The sequence below is a fragment of the Rhinopithecus roxellana genome, chromosome 3 (assembly GCF_007565055.1).
Source record: "Rhinopithecus roxellana isolate Shanxi Qingling chromosome 3, ASM756505v1, whole genome shotgun sequence".
Taxonomy (NCBI): domain Eukaryota; kingdom Metazoa; phylum Chordata; class Mammalia; order Primates; family Cercopithecidae; genus Rhinopithecus; species Rhinopithecus roxellana.
In genome coordinates, this window is record NC_044551.1 from 103064243 (window position 1) to 103077741 (window position 13499).

A 13499-nucleotide genomic window follows, 5' to 3' on the forward strand; every position below is an offset into this window, starting at 1 on the left:
TTGGCAAAATGTAAAGACCATCGAGGCTAGGAAGAAACTGCATCAACTAACGAGCAAAATAACCAGTTAATATCATAATGGCAGGATCAAGTTCACACATAACAATATTAACCTTAAATGTTAATGGACTAAATGCTCCAATTAAAAGACACAGACTGGCAAACTGGATAAAGAGTCAAGACCCATCAGTCTGCTGTATTCAGGAGACCCATCTCACATGCAGAGACATACATAGGCTCAAAATAAAGGGATGGAGGAAGATCTACCAAGCAAATGGAGAACAAAAAAAAGCAGGGGTTGCAATCCTAGTCTCTGATAAAACAGACTTTAAACCATCAAAGATCAAAAGAGACAAAGAAGGCCATTACATAATGGTAAAGGGATCAATTCAACAGGAAGAGCTAACTCTCCTAAATATATATGCACCCAATACAGGAGCACCCAGATTCATAAAGCAAGTCCTTAGAGACTTACAAAGAGACTTAGACTCCCATACAATAATAATGGGAGACTTCAACACTCCGCTGTCAACATTAGACAGATCAACGAGACAGAAAGTTAACAAGGATATCCAGGAATTGAACTCATCTCTGCACCAAGCGGACCTAATAGACATCTATAGAACTCTCCACCCCAAATCAACAGAATATACATTCTTCTCAGCACCACATCGCACTTATTCCAAAATTGACCACATAATTGGAAGTAAAGTACTCCTCAGCAAATGTAAAAGAACAGAAATTATAACAAACTGTCTCTCAGACCACAGTGCAATCAAACTAGAACTCAGGACTAAGAAACTCAATCAAAACCGCTCAACTACATGGAAACTGAACAACCTGCTCCTGAATGACTACTGGGTACATAACGAAATGAAAGCGGAAATAAAGATGTTCTTTGAAACCAATGAGAACAAAGATACAACATACCAGAATCTCTGGGACACATTTAAAGCAGTGTGTAGAGGGAAATTTATAGCACTAAATGCCCACAAGAGAAAGCAGGAAAGATCTAAAATTGACACTCTAACATCACAATTGAAAGAACTAGAGAGGCAAGAGCAAATACATTCAAAAGCTAGCAGAAGGCAAGAAATAACTAAGATCAGAGCAGAACTGAAGGAGATAGAGACACAAAAAACCCTCCAAAAAATCAATGAATCCAGGAGTTGGTTTTTTGAAAAGATCAACAAAATTGACAGACCGCTAGCAAGGCTAATAAAGAAAAAAAGAGAGAGGAATCAAATAGATGCAATAAAAAATGATAAAGGGGATATCACCACTGACCCCACAGAAATACAAACTACCATCAGAGAATACTATAAACGCCTCTACGCAAATCAACTAGAAAATCTAGAAGAAATGGATAATTTCCTGGACACTTACACTCTCCCAAGGCTAAACCAGGAAGAAGTTGAATCCCTGAATAGACCAATAGCAGGCTCTGAAATTGAGGCAACAATTAATAGCCTACCCACCAAAAAAAGTCCAGGACCAGATGGATTCACAGCTGAATTCTACCAGAGGTACAAGGAGGAGCTGGTACCATTCCTTCTGAAACTATTCCAATCAATAGAAAAAGAGGGAATCCTCCCTAACTCATTTTATGAGGCCAACATCATCCTGATACCAAAGCCTGGCAGAGACACAACAAAAAAAGAGAATTTTAGACCAATATCCCTGATGAACATTGATGCAAAAATCCTCAATAAAATACTGGCAAACCGGATTCAGCAGCACATCAAAAAGCTTATCCACCATGATCAAGTGGGCTTCATCCCTGGGATGCAAGGCTGGTTCAACATTCGCAAATCAATAAACGTAATCCAGCATATAAACAGAACCAAAGACAAGAACCACATGATTGTCTCAATAGATGCAGAAAAGGCTTTTGACAAAATTCAACAGCCCTTCATGCTAAAAACGCTCAATAAATTCGGTATTGATGGAACGTACCTCAAAATAATAAGAGCTATTTATGACAAACCCACAGCTAATATCATACTGAATGGGCAAAAACTGGAAAAATTCCCTTTGAAAACTGGCACAAGACAGGGATGCCCTCTCTCACCACTCCTATTCAACATAGTGTTGGAAGTTCTGGCTAGGGCAATCAGGCAAGAGAAAGAAATCAAGGGTATCCAGTTAGGAAAAGAAGAAGTCAAATTGTCCCTGTTTGCAGATGACATGATTGTATATTTAGAAAACCCCATCGTCTCAGCCCAAAATCTCCTTAAGCTGATAAGCAACTTCAGCAAAGTCTCAGGATACAAAATTAATGTGCAAAAATCACAAGCATTCTTATACACCAGCAACAGACAAGCAGAGAGCCAAATCAGGAATGAACTTCCATTCACAATTGCTTCAAAGAGAATAAAATACCTAGGAATCCAGCTTACAAGGGATGTAAAGGACCTCTTCAAGGAGAACTACAAACCACTGCTCAGTGAAATCAAAGAGGACACAAACAAATGGAAGAACATACCATGCTCATGGATAGGAAGAATCAATATCGTGAAAATGGCCATACTCCCCAAGGTTATTTATAGATTCAATGCCATCCCCATCAAGCTACCAATGACTTTCTTCACAGAATTGGAAAAAACTGCTTTAAAGTTCATATGGAACCAAAAAAGAGCCCGCATTGCCAAGACAATCCTAAGTCAAAAGGACAAAGCTGGAGGCATCACGCTACCTGACTTCAAACTATACTACAAGGCTACAGTAACCAAAACAGCATGGTACTGGTACCAAAACAGAGATATAGACCAATGGAACAGAACAGAGTCCTCAGAAATAATACCGCACATCTACAGCCATCTGATCTTTGACAAACCTGAGAGAAACAAGAAATGGGGAAAGGATTCCCTATTTAATAAATGGTGCTGGGAAAATTGGCTAGCCATAAGTAGAAAGCTGAAACTGGATCCTTTCCTTACCCCTTATACGAAGATTAATTCAAGATGGATTAGAGACTTAAATGTTAGACCTAATACCATAAAAACCCTAGAAGAAAATCTAGGTAGTACCATTCAGGACATAGGCATGGGCAAGGACTTCATGTCTAAAACACCAAAAGCAACGGCAGCAAAAGCAAAAATTGACAAATGGGATCTAATTAAACTAAAGAGCTTTTGCACAGCAAAAGAAACTACCATCAGAGTGAACAGGCAACCTACAGAATGGGAGAAAATTTTTGCAACCTACTCATCTGACAAAGGGCTAATATCCAGAATCTACAAAGAACTCAAACAAATATACGAGAAAAAAACAAACAACCCCATCAAAAAGTGGGGAAAGGATATGAACAGACATTTCTCAAAAGAAGATATTCATACAGCCAACAGACACATGAAAAAATGCTCATCATCACTCGCCATCAGAGAAATGCAAATCAAAACCACAATGAGATACCATCTCACACCAGTTAGAATGGCAATCATTAAGAAGTCAGGAAACAACAGGTGTTGGAGAGGATGTGGAGAAATAGGAACACTTTTACACTGTTGGTGGGATTGTAAACTAGTTCAACCATTATGGAAAACAGTATGGCAATTCCTCAAGGATCTAGAACTAGATGTACCATATGACCCAGCCATCCCACTACTGGGTATATACCCAAAGGATTATAAATTAGTCTACTACAAAGACACATGTACACGTATGTTTATTGCGGCACTATTCACAATAGCAAAGACTTGGAATCAACCCAAATGTCCATCTGTGACAGACTGGATTAAGAAAATGTGGCACATATACACCATGGAATACTATGCAGCCATAAAAAAGGATGAGTTTGCGTCCTTTGTAGGGACATGGATGCAGCTGGAAACCATCATTCTTAGCAAACTATCACAAGAAGAGAAAACCAAACACCGCATGTTCTCACTCATAGGTGGGAACTGAACAATGAGATCACTTGGACTCGGGAAGGGGAACATCACACACTGGGGTCTATCATGGGGAGGGGGGAGGGGGGAGGAGGGAGGGATTGCATTGGGGAGTTATACATGATATAAATGATGAATTGATGGGTGCTGACGAGTTGATGGGTGCAGCACACCAACATGGCATAAGTTTACATATGTAACAAACCTGCACGTTATGCACATGTACCCTAGAACTTAAAGTATAATAAAAAAAAAAAATAAATAAAATAAAATAAGAATGACAAAAACCATGTCTACTGTACTAGTTTGTTGGATAATAAATGTCTTGGTGCTTTGTAAGATATTTTGAAATAGAAATAATTATTGTAAATTATGAAGAAGTTGACAAAGTCTCCAGCAGAAAGCAGACAATGGTTTTCATGGGCATTTCAGGACAGCCTTCTTTACAGGCTAGTCAAAGAAGGGATTTGTGGTTGAAATAGCTTGTCACATAGAGAAGCAAAAGAATCCATCTTTATTCTCTCAAAACTTCTTAGCTATAGATTGCACCTCCTTATCACAAGCCCGTACCTTCTACAAATCATACTAACTCTTGCACCTACTTCCAAAATCCTCCAGTATCTGTTCCAATCCATCAACACACCCTTGTTTCCATAGCTGTCCCGGAAGAGCAAATCAGAAGCAATTTCTTCTTGAATTCTCCACTCTGGGCACCACCTGCACAGAGCTGGCTCACCTCTGCTTACAGGTGAGCCTTTCCAGGCCCAGGACTCCTGTCCTATCCTCCTTTCAGTAAAATCTCACCCCCATTTCAGGGACTGCTGAAACTTCAGACATCACTGTCTCCCATACCTCTACTTAAAGACAGCATCTAAATGGCATAATCATATTACATAAAGTATAGTCACAGATTCTAATTTAACTTTCAGTATTACCAAATATAATCCTATTGACTATTTCACACAGATATGTACTATATGCCCCAAATAACCTGTACTTTTTAGGAGAATTTTTTTAGGGAAAAGAGGAGACTACAATGCCGTTTTAAGAAAGTATTTGTAATACAGTATTAATGAAAAAGCAGGATAAAATAACTTATTCACACTGTGCTATTGACTACATAAAATATGCATCGAAAGATAACAAATACAACAAAGTCAAAATGATGCCTGAATGGAAGGATTACGAATTATTATAATTTTCTCTGTAATCTAAAATTTTCATTAGAGTATATACTATTCTTACAATCAGGAAAAAATATTTAATCAAATTTCTGTCTTCTAAAGTTATACTAGAATAAATGTAATAAATGATGACTTTTTTAAATACAGCTATCAAATTCTTATGAAATTCACTGATGTATTTCCACAGATATTTATTGAGCTTTGTGCCAGGCACTTTGCTATTCTCTGCATTAATAGCAAAGAAGTAGCAGCTACCATGATATAATTATGAATTGTTTTGATTACTATATCACTTAATCTCTTCTCTGTAAGCACCATGAAGGCTAAGACTATGGCTTTGCTATAATGGACTATTCGTGTGCTGTAAAGCAGATGTCTAAAAAGCTATCTGGGCCAGATGTGGTGCCTCACATCTATAATCCTAGTGCTTTGGAAGGCCAAAGTGGGAGGATCGCTTGAATGCAGGAGGATCGCTTGAACCCAGGAGTTTTGAGAACAGCCTGGGCAACATAGTGAGACCCTGTCTTTATCAAAGGAAAAAAACTATTAAACAGGCATGATGGTGAATGCCTGTAGTCCCAGCTACCTGGGCAGCAAGGCAGAAGGATTGCTTGAGCCCAAGTGCTCGAGGCTGTGGTGAGCTATGATTGTGCCATTGCACTCCAGCCTGGATGACAAAATGAGAACCCGTCTCTAGAGAAAAAAAAAAAAAGGCTATTGGAGCTATACTGAATATAAAATGCTGCTTTTCCCCCTCAAATGAATATGCTTTGGAAACAGTTTTTAATAAGAGAGGACAGGATTTGCTCTCAGGGACCTGGGAAGTTTTTCCTAAAGAGTTAATGCTTCAGAATAGACTACAGGGAAAGCAGGCAAAGAAGAGAGACAAGCACAGTGGGCAGAGCATGTGCAAAAGCCCTGAAGCAGCAGGTGAGAGGCTGGAAGCAGCTAACTGTGGTACAACCAGGCAGTGAAGAGACACCTCTGAAGGAGGCTGGAAAGGGAGCAAAAGGCTAACTCCCCTCATCTTCTCTGTAAGTATTAACGGTCTACCACATGCCAGGTTCAGAGCTAGTCACTGGAGATACAACAATTAACACAGATAAAAACTACTAACAGAGCTTACTTACATTTTAATGAAGGTGGAGGGTAGAACAAAGACAATCACACAAATTAACACATATTGGAGCTACAGAGAAAAATAAACCAGGGTAAGAGGGACAGAGAGGGCCTGGATGAGTGTATGGCTATAATTTTGGGGGAGGTCTTGATGGTAAAACAATACTTGAGCAGAGACCTTGTATGGTTTTCTATTCTTGCTGTAATAAACACAATACCCACTTATCTCACAGTACTACAGATCAGAAGTCCAATGGGCTTGGTTGGTTTCTCTGTTCAAGTCTCATGGGCTAAAATCAAGGTACTGGCAGGGCTGTGTGACTGCAGAGGTTCTAGGTGATAACAGATTCCTGCAATAAGATCCCTGCAGTTGTGAGACTGAGGCCCCCACTTTTTTTGCTGGCTGTTTCCGGCTCCTACAAGCCGCCTACATTCCTGGAATCATAAGCCCCTTTCTCCATCTTCAAGGCCAGTAACAGTTGCTCATGCCCCTCCCTTGTCACATTTCTCTAACCTACTCTTCTGCTTTCGCCTTCCACTTATAAGGACTCATGTGATTCCACTGGGCCCATCCGGATAAGCCAGGAAGATCTCCCTTATCTCAAGGTCCTTAACTTTAAACTGTTCCACAAAGTCCCTTCTGCATGTAAGGTAACATTTTCAGAGGTTCTGGGGATTATGGTGTGAACATTGTTGAAGATCCATTATTTCATTCACTACAGACCTGAATGGCAGGAGGGCAGGAGTCCTGAGTCTATCTGGGACGGGAGGAGGTTGGACCAGGCAGATGGAAGAGTGAATAGTCACAGATTCTAATTTAACTTTCAGCATTACCATTGTGTGCCAAGAGTGATCCAGAGAGAGAACAGTTAGAGGGAAGGTCTGAGTGGCAGTGGGAAGAGATGAGTGAAAGTAGAACCAACAGGATAAGCTGATGACTGGATGTGGAAAAATGTAAAAATACACGAAAATATTATGTAAAAGTACATAAAAACAAAAGGGAGAAAGTGAGAGAAGAATGAAATGTAATGGTGAGGTTTTTGGTCTGAGCAACTGCAAGGATGGTGATGCCACCATCACCTGGCTGGGGACGTCTATTATCAACTAGTTTGTGGTGGCAAGTAAGAGCTCAGCACTGGCCACACTAAGTTTGACATGCACATTAGACGGGATATGGAGATGCTTCCGAGGACTGAGTTGACAAGTCTGGTCTTAACTAGACATATAAATGTGGGTGTCATTAGAGTGTGAATGAAGACTGGATCTGATTCCCTAGAAACAGAAGTCAAATAGGGGCCTTTAGATCATATAGAGTTTACGGTTTTATCATTTCAGCAACGAGAAGATTTTGTTTCATTTTAAATGCCTTTCTCTTCCAAATTAAACTTTTCTAACTCCTATACCTGTCTTTCAGATGACATGGTTTTCAGGTCTTGCACTATACCTTCTAGAATAAAACACAGTCTGTCAATGTTCTCCCTAAGATGGTGAATCCAGGATTTAAGGAAATACTGGTATTCCCCAATTAATAAATGGATTGTGTTCCCAAAATCTCTTTTTCATATGGTTTAAAACTCAGCACAAATTTTCCCACAGAGGGCACCGCGAAGGGAGGAGCGGCAATATGGTGGCTTCGGGAGCTGGTGACCCTCTGGATGCTAAGCGTGGAGAGGCCCCGTTCGCTCAGGGTATCGACATGACTGGGGAGAAGCAGACACCCGAGCAACTGTATTCCATGCGGCGGGGGCAGCTTGCCCAGTGGTAGAAGGTCCTACCGTGGCGGCAGACCCGGAACATCGTGACCTGCCTAGGCATAGGGGCCCTGGTGTTAGCTATTTATGGTTACACCTTCTACTCGATTTCCCAGGAGCGTTTCCTAGATGAGCTAGAAGACGAGGCCAAAGCTGCCCCAGCCTGAGCTCTGGCAAGGGCGTCAGGATCCTAATCCGCATGGGTATTGATCATGTCCAACCTGCTGGAGCCCCTTCACATGGTGGATGATGACCCATGACCCTGTAGAAATTGAATCCTGCTCACAACATTGTTGGCCTTCTTACTAACCTTGGGCCATGATTGATCCCAAGAAACCAGGGACTTAAGCATTTGGCCACTGTCAAAAGAACAGAACTTTGCCCACTGCACACTTGCTGTGTACAATGACTGAGCCCTTTCTTGTAGTTTGTTTCCTTGAGAGGTGTGCGTGTGACCGTGGCTTTTCCCAATGTTTCTGACTTTGTGGTTTACCCCCTTCACCTTCCAGGGATGCGATTGTTACGAGGTTAGGTGGCAGCTCTGTGCAGTGTTTGCGCCTAAAGTGGGATAGATAGGGTGTCAAATTGAGAAAAATAAACTGAGTCATTCTCCTGGAAAAAAAAAAAATTCCCACAGAATCAGTATAAATGATAAAAGATAGGTTTAATGTCAGCCTACTAAAAACTTATTTAGTCCCAAATATGCACAAATTACAATACTGATATCATTAATTTAACCTATAAGATTTGCAGTATAACGCAGTGGTCAGGAGTTCTAGTTCTCGAGTCAAACTGCCTGGATTTGAATATTGTGTCTTCCACTGCTCTCTCTGGGCTCTGCTAATACTCTATGATTTGGAGCAAGTTGTTTAACCTGTACAAGCCTCAGTTTCCTCACCTATAGCATGGAGCTTATAATGACACCTATCACATAGATTTGTTGCAAGGATCAAATGTAATTATCCATGCAAATCATTAAAACACTATCTAGTATTTAGCAAGAATCCAAACAATGCTACCTATTCATATTATTAAAACCATTGCTACAACTGTTCCTTTATCAGTGCGGGGGAAGCTGTTGATAGATAGGGAAAATGATCATGAAGTAACAATGACCACATTCATACATCTCTATAGGAGAGAAGGTACTTCTCTCTCCATTACTAGAGGGGATTGACCCTATAATACATGCATACAATGGGCTGCTGCACTCACCTCTGTCAATGCTCATTCAGAGGCCTGGATTCCTGATGAGGCTTGATGAGCACAAGATCCAGTGGAACCCTGACCTCCCATGATTCTAGCTTAAGCTTCTGTATCTGCAACCTGCATTCACCTAAATGTTTTGGAAAACGTATCTCACTGTTGGCTAATGATGCCTTTGGAATCAACCAAAACCCCCAAGTCTTCCCCAACAGTTCTTAAACAGGCAATTTTCAGATCTGAGGTTAGGCTTTATAATGACCTGTTAAATATTGTCATGTTAATTTTGACTCTAATATTAGACAAGGCTGTTGAAACTTTGCTGGAAATCGATTGTCTTCCAAAACATGAACCAGTGTATTGCCAAGCTTTGTGTCATGTGTAAATCTGAAGTGCCTGCCCTCTGTGTCTTCTCCCAGGCCTGAGTTCTCACTCTACAACCTCCCTGCTGGTCTCCCTGCTTCACTCCTGCCCTGCAGCAATCTGTATTTCACAGCAGCCAAAGTGGCCCTTTTCAACCCTCTAGCAGATCCTTCCTCACTTCCTACTTCCCTCTCACTCACCCTGGTCCAGCCACACCACTCTCCTCACCCACAACTATAATAGGCACATTTCCTCACTGCCACCTATAACAGGCTTTTGAATGCTTTTTCCTCTACCTAGAAAGCTTCTCCCTCATTCTGTTCAATTGTTGTTCCAGGTCACCTTTTCAGAGAGGTGTTATCTACCCACCTGATCTAAAACAGCAACTAGCTCCCATCATTCTCTATCCCCAGACCTGGCTTTATTTTTCTTCTGTGCATTTACCATGGTCTGGTGTGTGTGCACATAAACACACAAACATACACACACACACATAAACACACCATGCACATACAATGTTTGCTTGTTGGTTGGCTGTCTGTCTAATAAATTATAAGCTCCATAATGATAGGAACTTCATCTGTTTTGTTCACTGTTAACATCCTTACTGCCTTAAACATTACCTTGCAACACAGCAGGTTGAATCCATGAAAAATAAGGAAGGAGGAGAAGAAAAGGTGAGCAGGTAATTGACAGCTGGACAACAAATTGGGAAGAATATGTATAAACTTCAGTCCAGTTCAGTAATCTAATAGTGGAAAGGGTAAAATGAGTTATTTTTGTTAGAACAACCAATAAGTTAGACACAATAGAGGCAGACTGTGCAATATAAGATAGGGTTTCTTACAGAAAGGCAGTTGTAAATAGTCAAAGAAGACTGTACACGAGAGCCCGAAAGCTATGAAAATAAAGACCAAGGTCTGGCACAGTGGCTCACATCTCTAATCCCAGCAGTTTGGGAGGACAAAGCAGGAGGATCACTTGAGCCCAGGGTTTCAAGACCAGATGGGCAATATAGGGAGGCCTCATTTCTACAAATAATAATTTTTAAAAATTAGCTGGGTATAGTGGCACATGCCTGAGGTCCCAGCTACTTTGGAGTTCAAGGGAGCCCAGGGAGCTTGAGTCCAGGGGGTTCATCACTTGAGCCCAGGGGGTTGAGGCTGCAGTGAGCCATGATTATGCCACTTCACTCAGAAGGAAAGGAGAAGGGGGAGGGGGAGGAAGGAGGAGGAGAGAGAAAACGAAGAGGGAGGGAAGGGTGGGGGGAAGGAAATGGGAAGGTGGAAGAAGGATGGGAGGAGGATGGGAGGGGCAGGGGGAAGAATGGAGAAGCCGAGGAAAGGGGAAGGGAAGAAGGAGGGAAGGAGGAGAGAGAAGGGGAGGAAAAGGGAGGGGGGAGGGGGGTGGAAGGAGGAGGGGAGAAAAGGAGAAGGGGAGAGGAAATGAAAGGGAAAGAGGGGAGAAGGGGGAGGGAAGGGAAAGGGAAGGGAGGAAGAGAAGAGAAGGGGGAAGGAAGGCCAGGCCTTTTATCAATAAGAAACTACCAGGCTTAATAATTAGTGCTATTCTGAGAAGCTACATGATATGGTAGAAAGAGCACCAGTCTGGACTTAGACACACCCGACACCCAGATCTGCTACTTCCTGGCTATATTTCCTTACAGATGTTGCTTATCAACTTTGAGCCTTAGTTTCCTCATATATAAAATAGAGATGATAATGCCTACTTTCTTAGGTCTGGTGATGGAGTCAAGACAAGATATATAAAACCCTTAGCACCTAGCCTGGCACATAACTGGTGCTCAATGCATTCTATTATCCTCCTGAATATAGTAGTGATCTCAGTTATTCATGGTTAACTATGGTCTGAAAATATGAAATGAAAAATTCCAGAAATAAACAATTTGTAGGTTTTAAATTGCACACTGCACTGAGTAGAGTGGTGAAATCTCACACTGTCCCATGGTGTTGCCTTGCCTAGTCGCAGCCGGCACATGAACCCTCCCTTTTCTGGCAGCTTTACACCATCTGCACCCCCACCCATTAGTCACTTAACTAGCTGTAGGAGCTCCGTTATCAGATCAACTGTTGCAGTGCTGCAGTGCTTGTGCTCAAGGAACTTTTATTTGACTTAATAATGGTCCAAGTCACAGGAGAAGTGATGTTGGTGTATTGTTATAATTTTTTATTTTATTGTTATTATAATATTCTTGTTAATCTCTTACTGTGCCTAATTTATAAATTAAACTTTATCACAGGTTTGTATATATAGGAAAAAACATAGCACATATAAGGTTTAGTACTAACCATAGTTTCAGCCATCCACTGGAGGTCTTTGAACATAACACCTGAGGATAAGGGGGGACGACTGTATTATTTGCTTTCTCAGAAATCAAAATGGAATCCAAAGCAATTAATAGCCATCTTTTCTTCAACACACCATGAAGTACTATGATATGCTATGCTTATTTCTAAAAATACCACATTCTCATTAAAAACCTATGTAATTCAAAAGATCAAAAACTTTAGAAGTGTTTTCTGTCTCTCTCACACACACATGATGGATGAATGGATGAATAATTATTTTTTTTTAACCAAAAGAAGTGTAAAGCGTAAGCTCGGGTGGTTGCAAATTTCTTGTTTCATTCCTGATGAGACGCGGGCTCCTTTCTATGGGCATCAGGAAGATGAGATCCAAGATTCACCTGTGTTCTTTCAAGGCTGAACTTATGGTCCTTTTTAGACCCCAGGAAGGGAAGGTAGCTTGGGAACAGCATCTGCCAGGTTCAAAGCTCTGCAGCTGGGCTCTGAAAGACGGGAAAAGAAGAAGGGGAGAGGGACAACCTCTGTGCCTGTGAAAGAATGCAGGCCATTTTGTGAAGTCTACTACAATTAAGGGCCCTCCTCATAGAAAGAAACTTTTTCTGTTCTATGAACAGGTGTCAGAGAGCATCAATTCACGGTTTTAAAATCCCCACTTACAAGAAGAAAGTAAGCTGTTAAAGGTCACAGAATACTCAGCCTTCTTTCAAAACTCAGAATTTTAATTCTTCTTTTTTTTTAGTTTTTACTTGTTTTAGAGAGGGGGTCTCACTCTGTCGCCCAGGCTGGAGTGCAGTGGTGTAATCACACCTCACTGCAGCCCTGAGCTCCTGGGCTCAAGCTATACTCCCACCTCAGCTTCCCAATTAGCTGGGACTACAGGCACATACCACTGTGCCTGGCTAATTGTTTTTGTTTTTATATTTTGGTAGAGATGAGGTCTTGATTTGTTGCCCAGGCTGGTCTAGAACTCTTGGCTTCAAGCGATCTGCTTGCCGTAGCCTCTGAAAATGCTGGGATTACAGGTACTGAGCTATGGTGCCTGGCTTAATTCTTCTAAAAAAAAAAATACAGATAGACAGATAGACAGATAGATGTCTAGACCTGCCATGTGCTAGACCCTATTCAAGGCGTCTGAAGTCTATCATTGAAGTAAAATGACAAAGAGTTCTGTCCTCATGAAATTTGCATTCCAGCAGGGGAGACAGAAAACAAATAATGAATATAAAAACTAAACTTACAAAGTAAGTTTTAGAAAGTGATTACCTGGCATGGGGAAGGGGGAGAATAAAGCCAGGTAAAAGAAAGTAGGATCGCTGGGGGAAAGGTTGTAATTTTCAATAAACTGCTCAGAGAAGGCAGCATTGAGAGAATGACAACTGCAAAATATGAAATTATACCACAGAACCCAGGAATAGCTTTTACTGCTATTTTAAATTTAAGTTAACCTACTTAAAAAAAAAAAAAATGCCCGATGCCGGGCGAGGTGGCTCACGCCTGTAATCCCAGCACTTTGGGAGGCTGAGGTGGGCGGATCACCTGATGTCAGGAGTTCAAGACCAGTGTGGCCAACATGGTGAAACCCTGTCTATACTAAAAATACAAAAATCAGCCTGGCAATGTGGCATGCGCCTGTAATCCCAGCTACTCGGGAGGCTGAGGCAGG

At 41.3% G+C, this 13499-nt stretch overlaps 1 protein-coding gene and 1 pseudogene across 2 annotated transcripts in view; one reads left to right on the forward strand and one right to left on the reverse strand.

Moving 5' to 3' along the window:
- SNX24 (sorting nexin 24) overlaps positions 1-13499 on the reverse strand; it is a 194487-nt gene that overhangs the window by 94693 nt on the left and 86295 nt on the right. The window lies entirely within an intron of this gene.
- On the forward strand, positions 7817-8137 carry LOC104660926 (annotated as a pseudogene).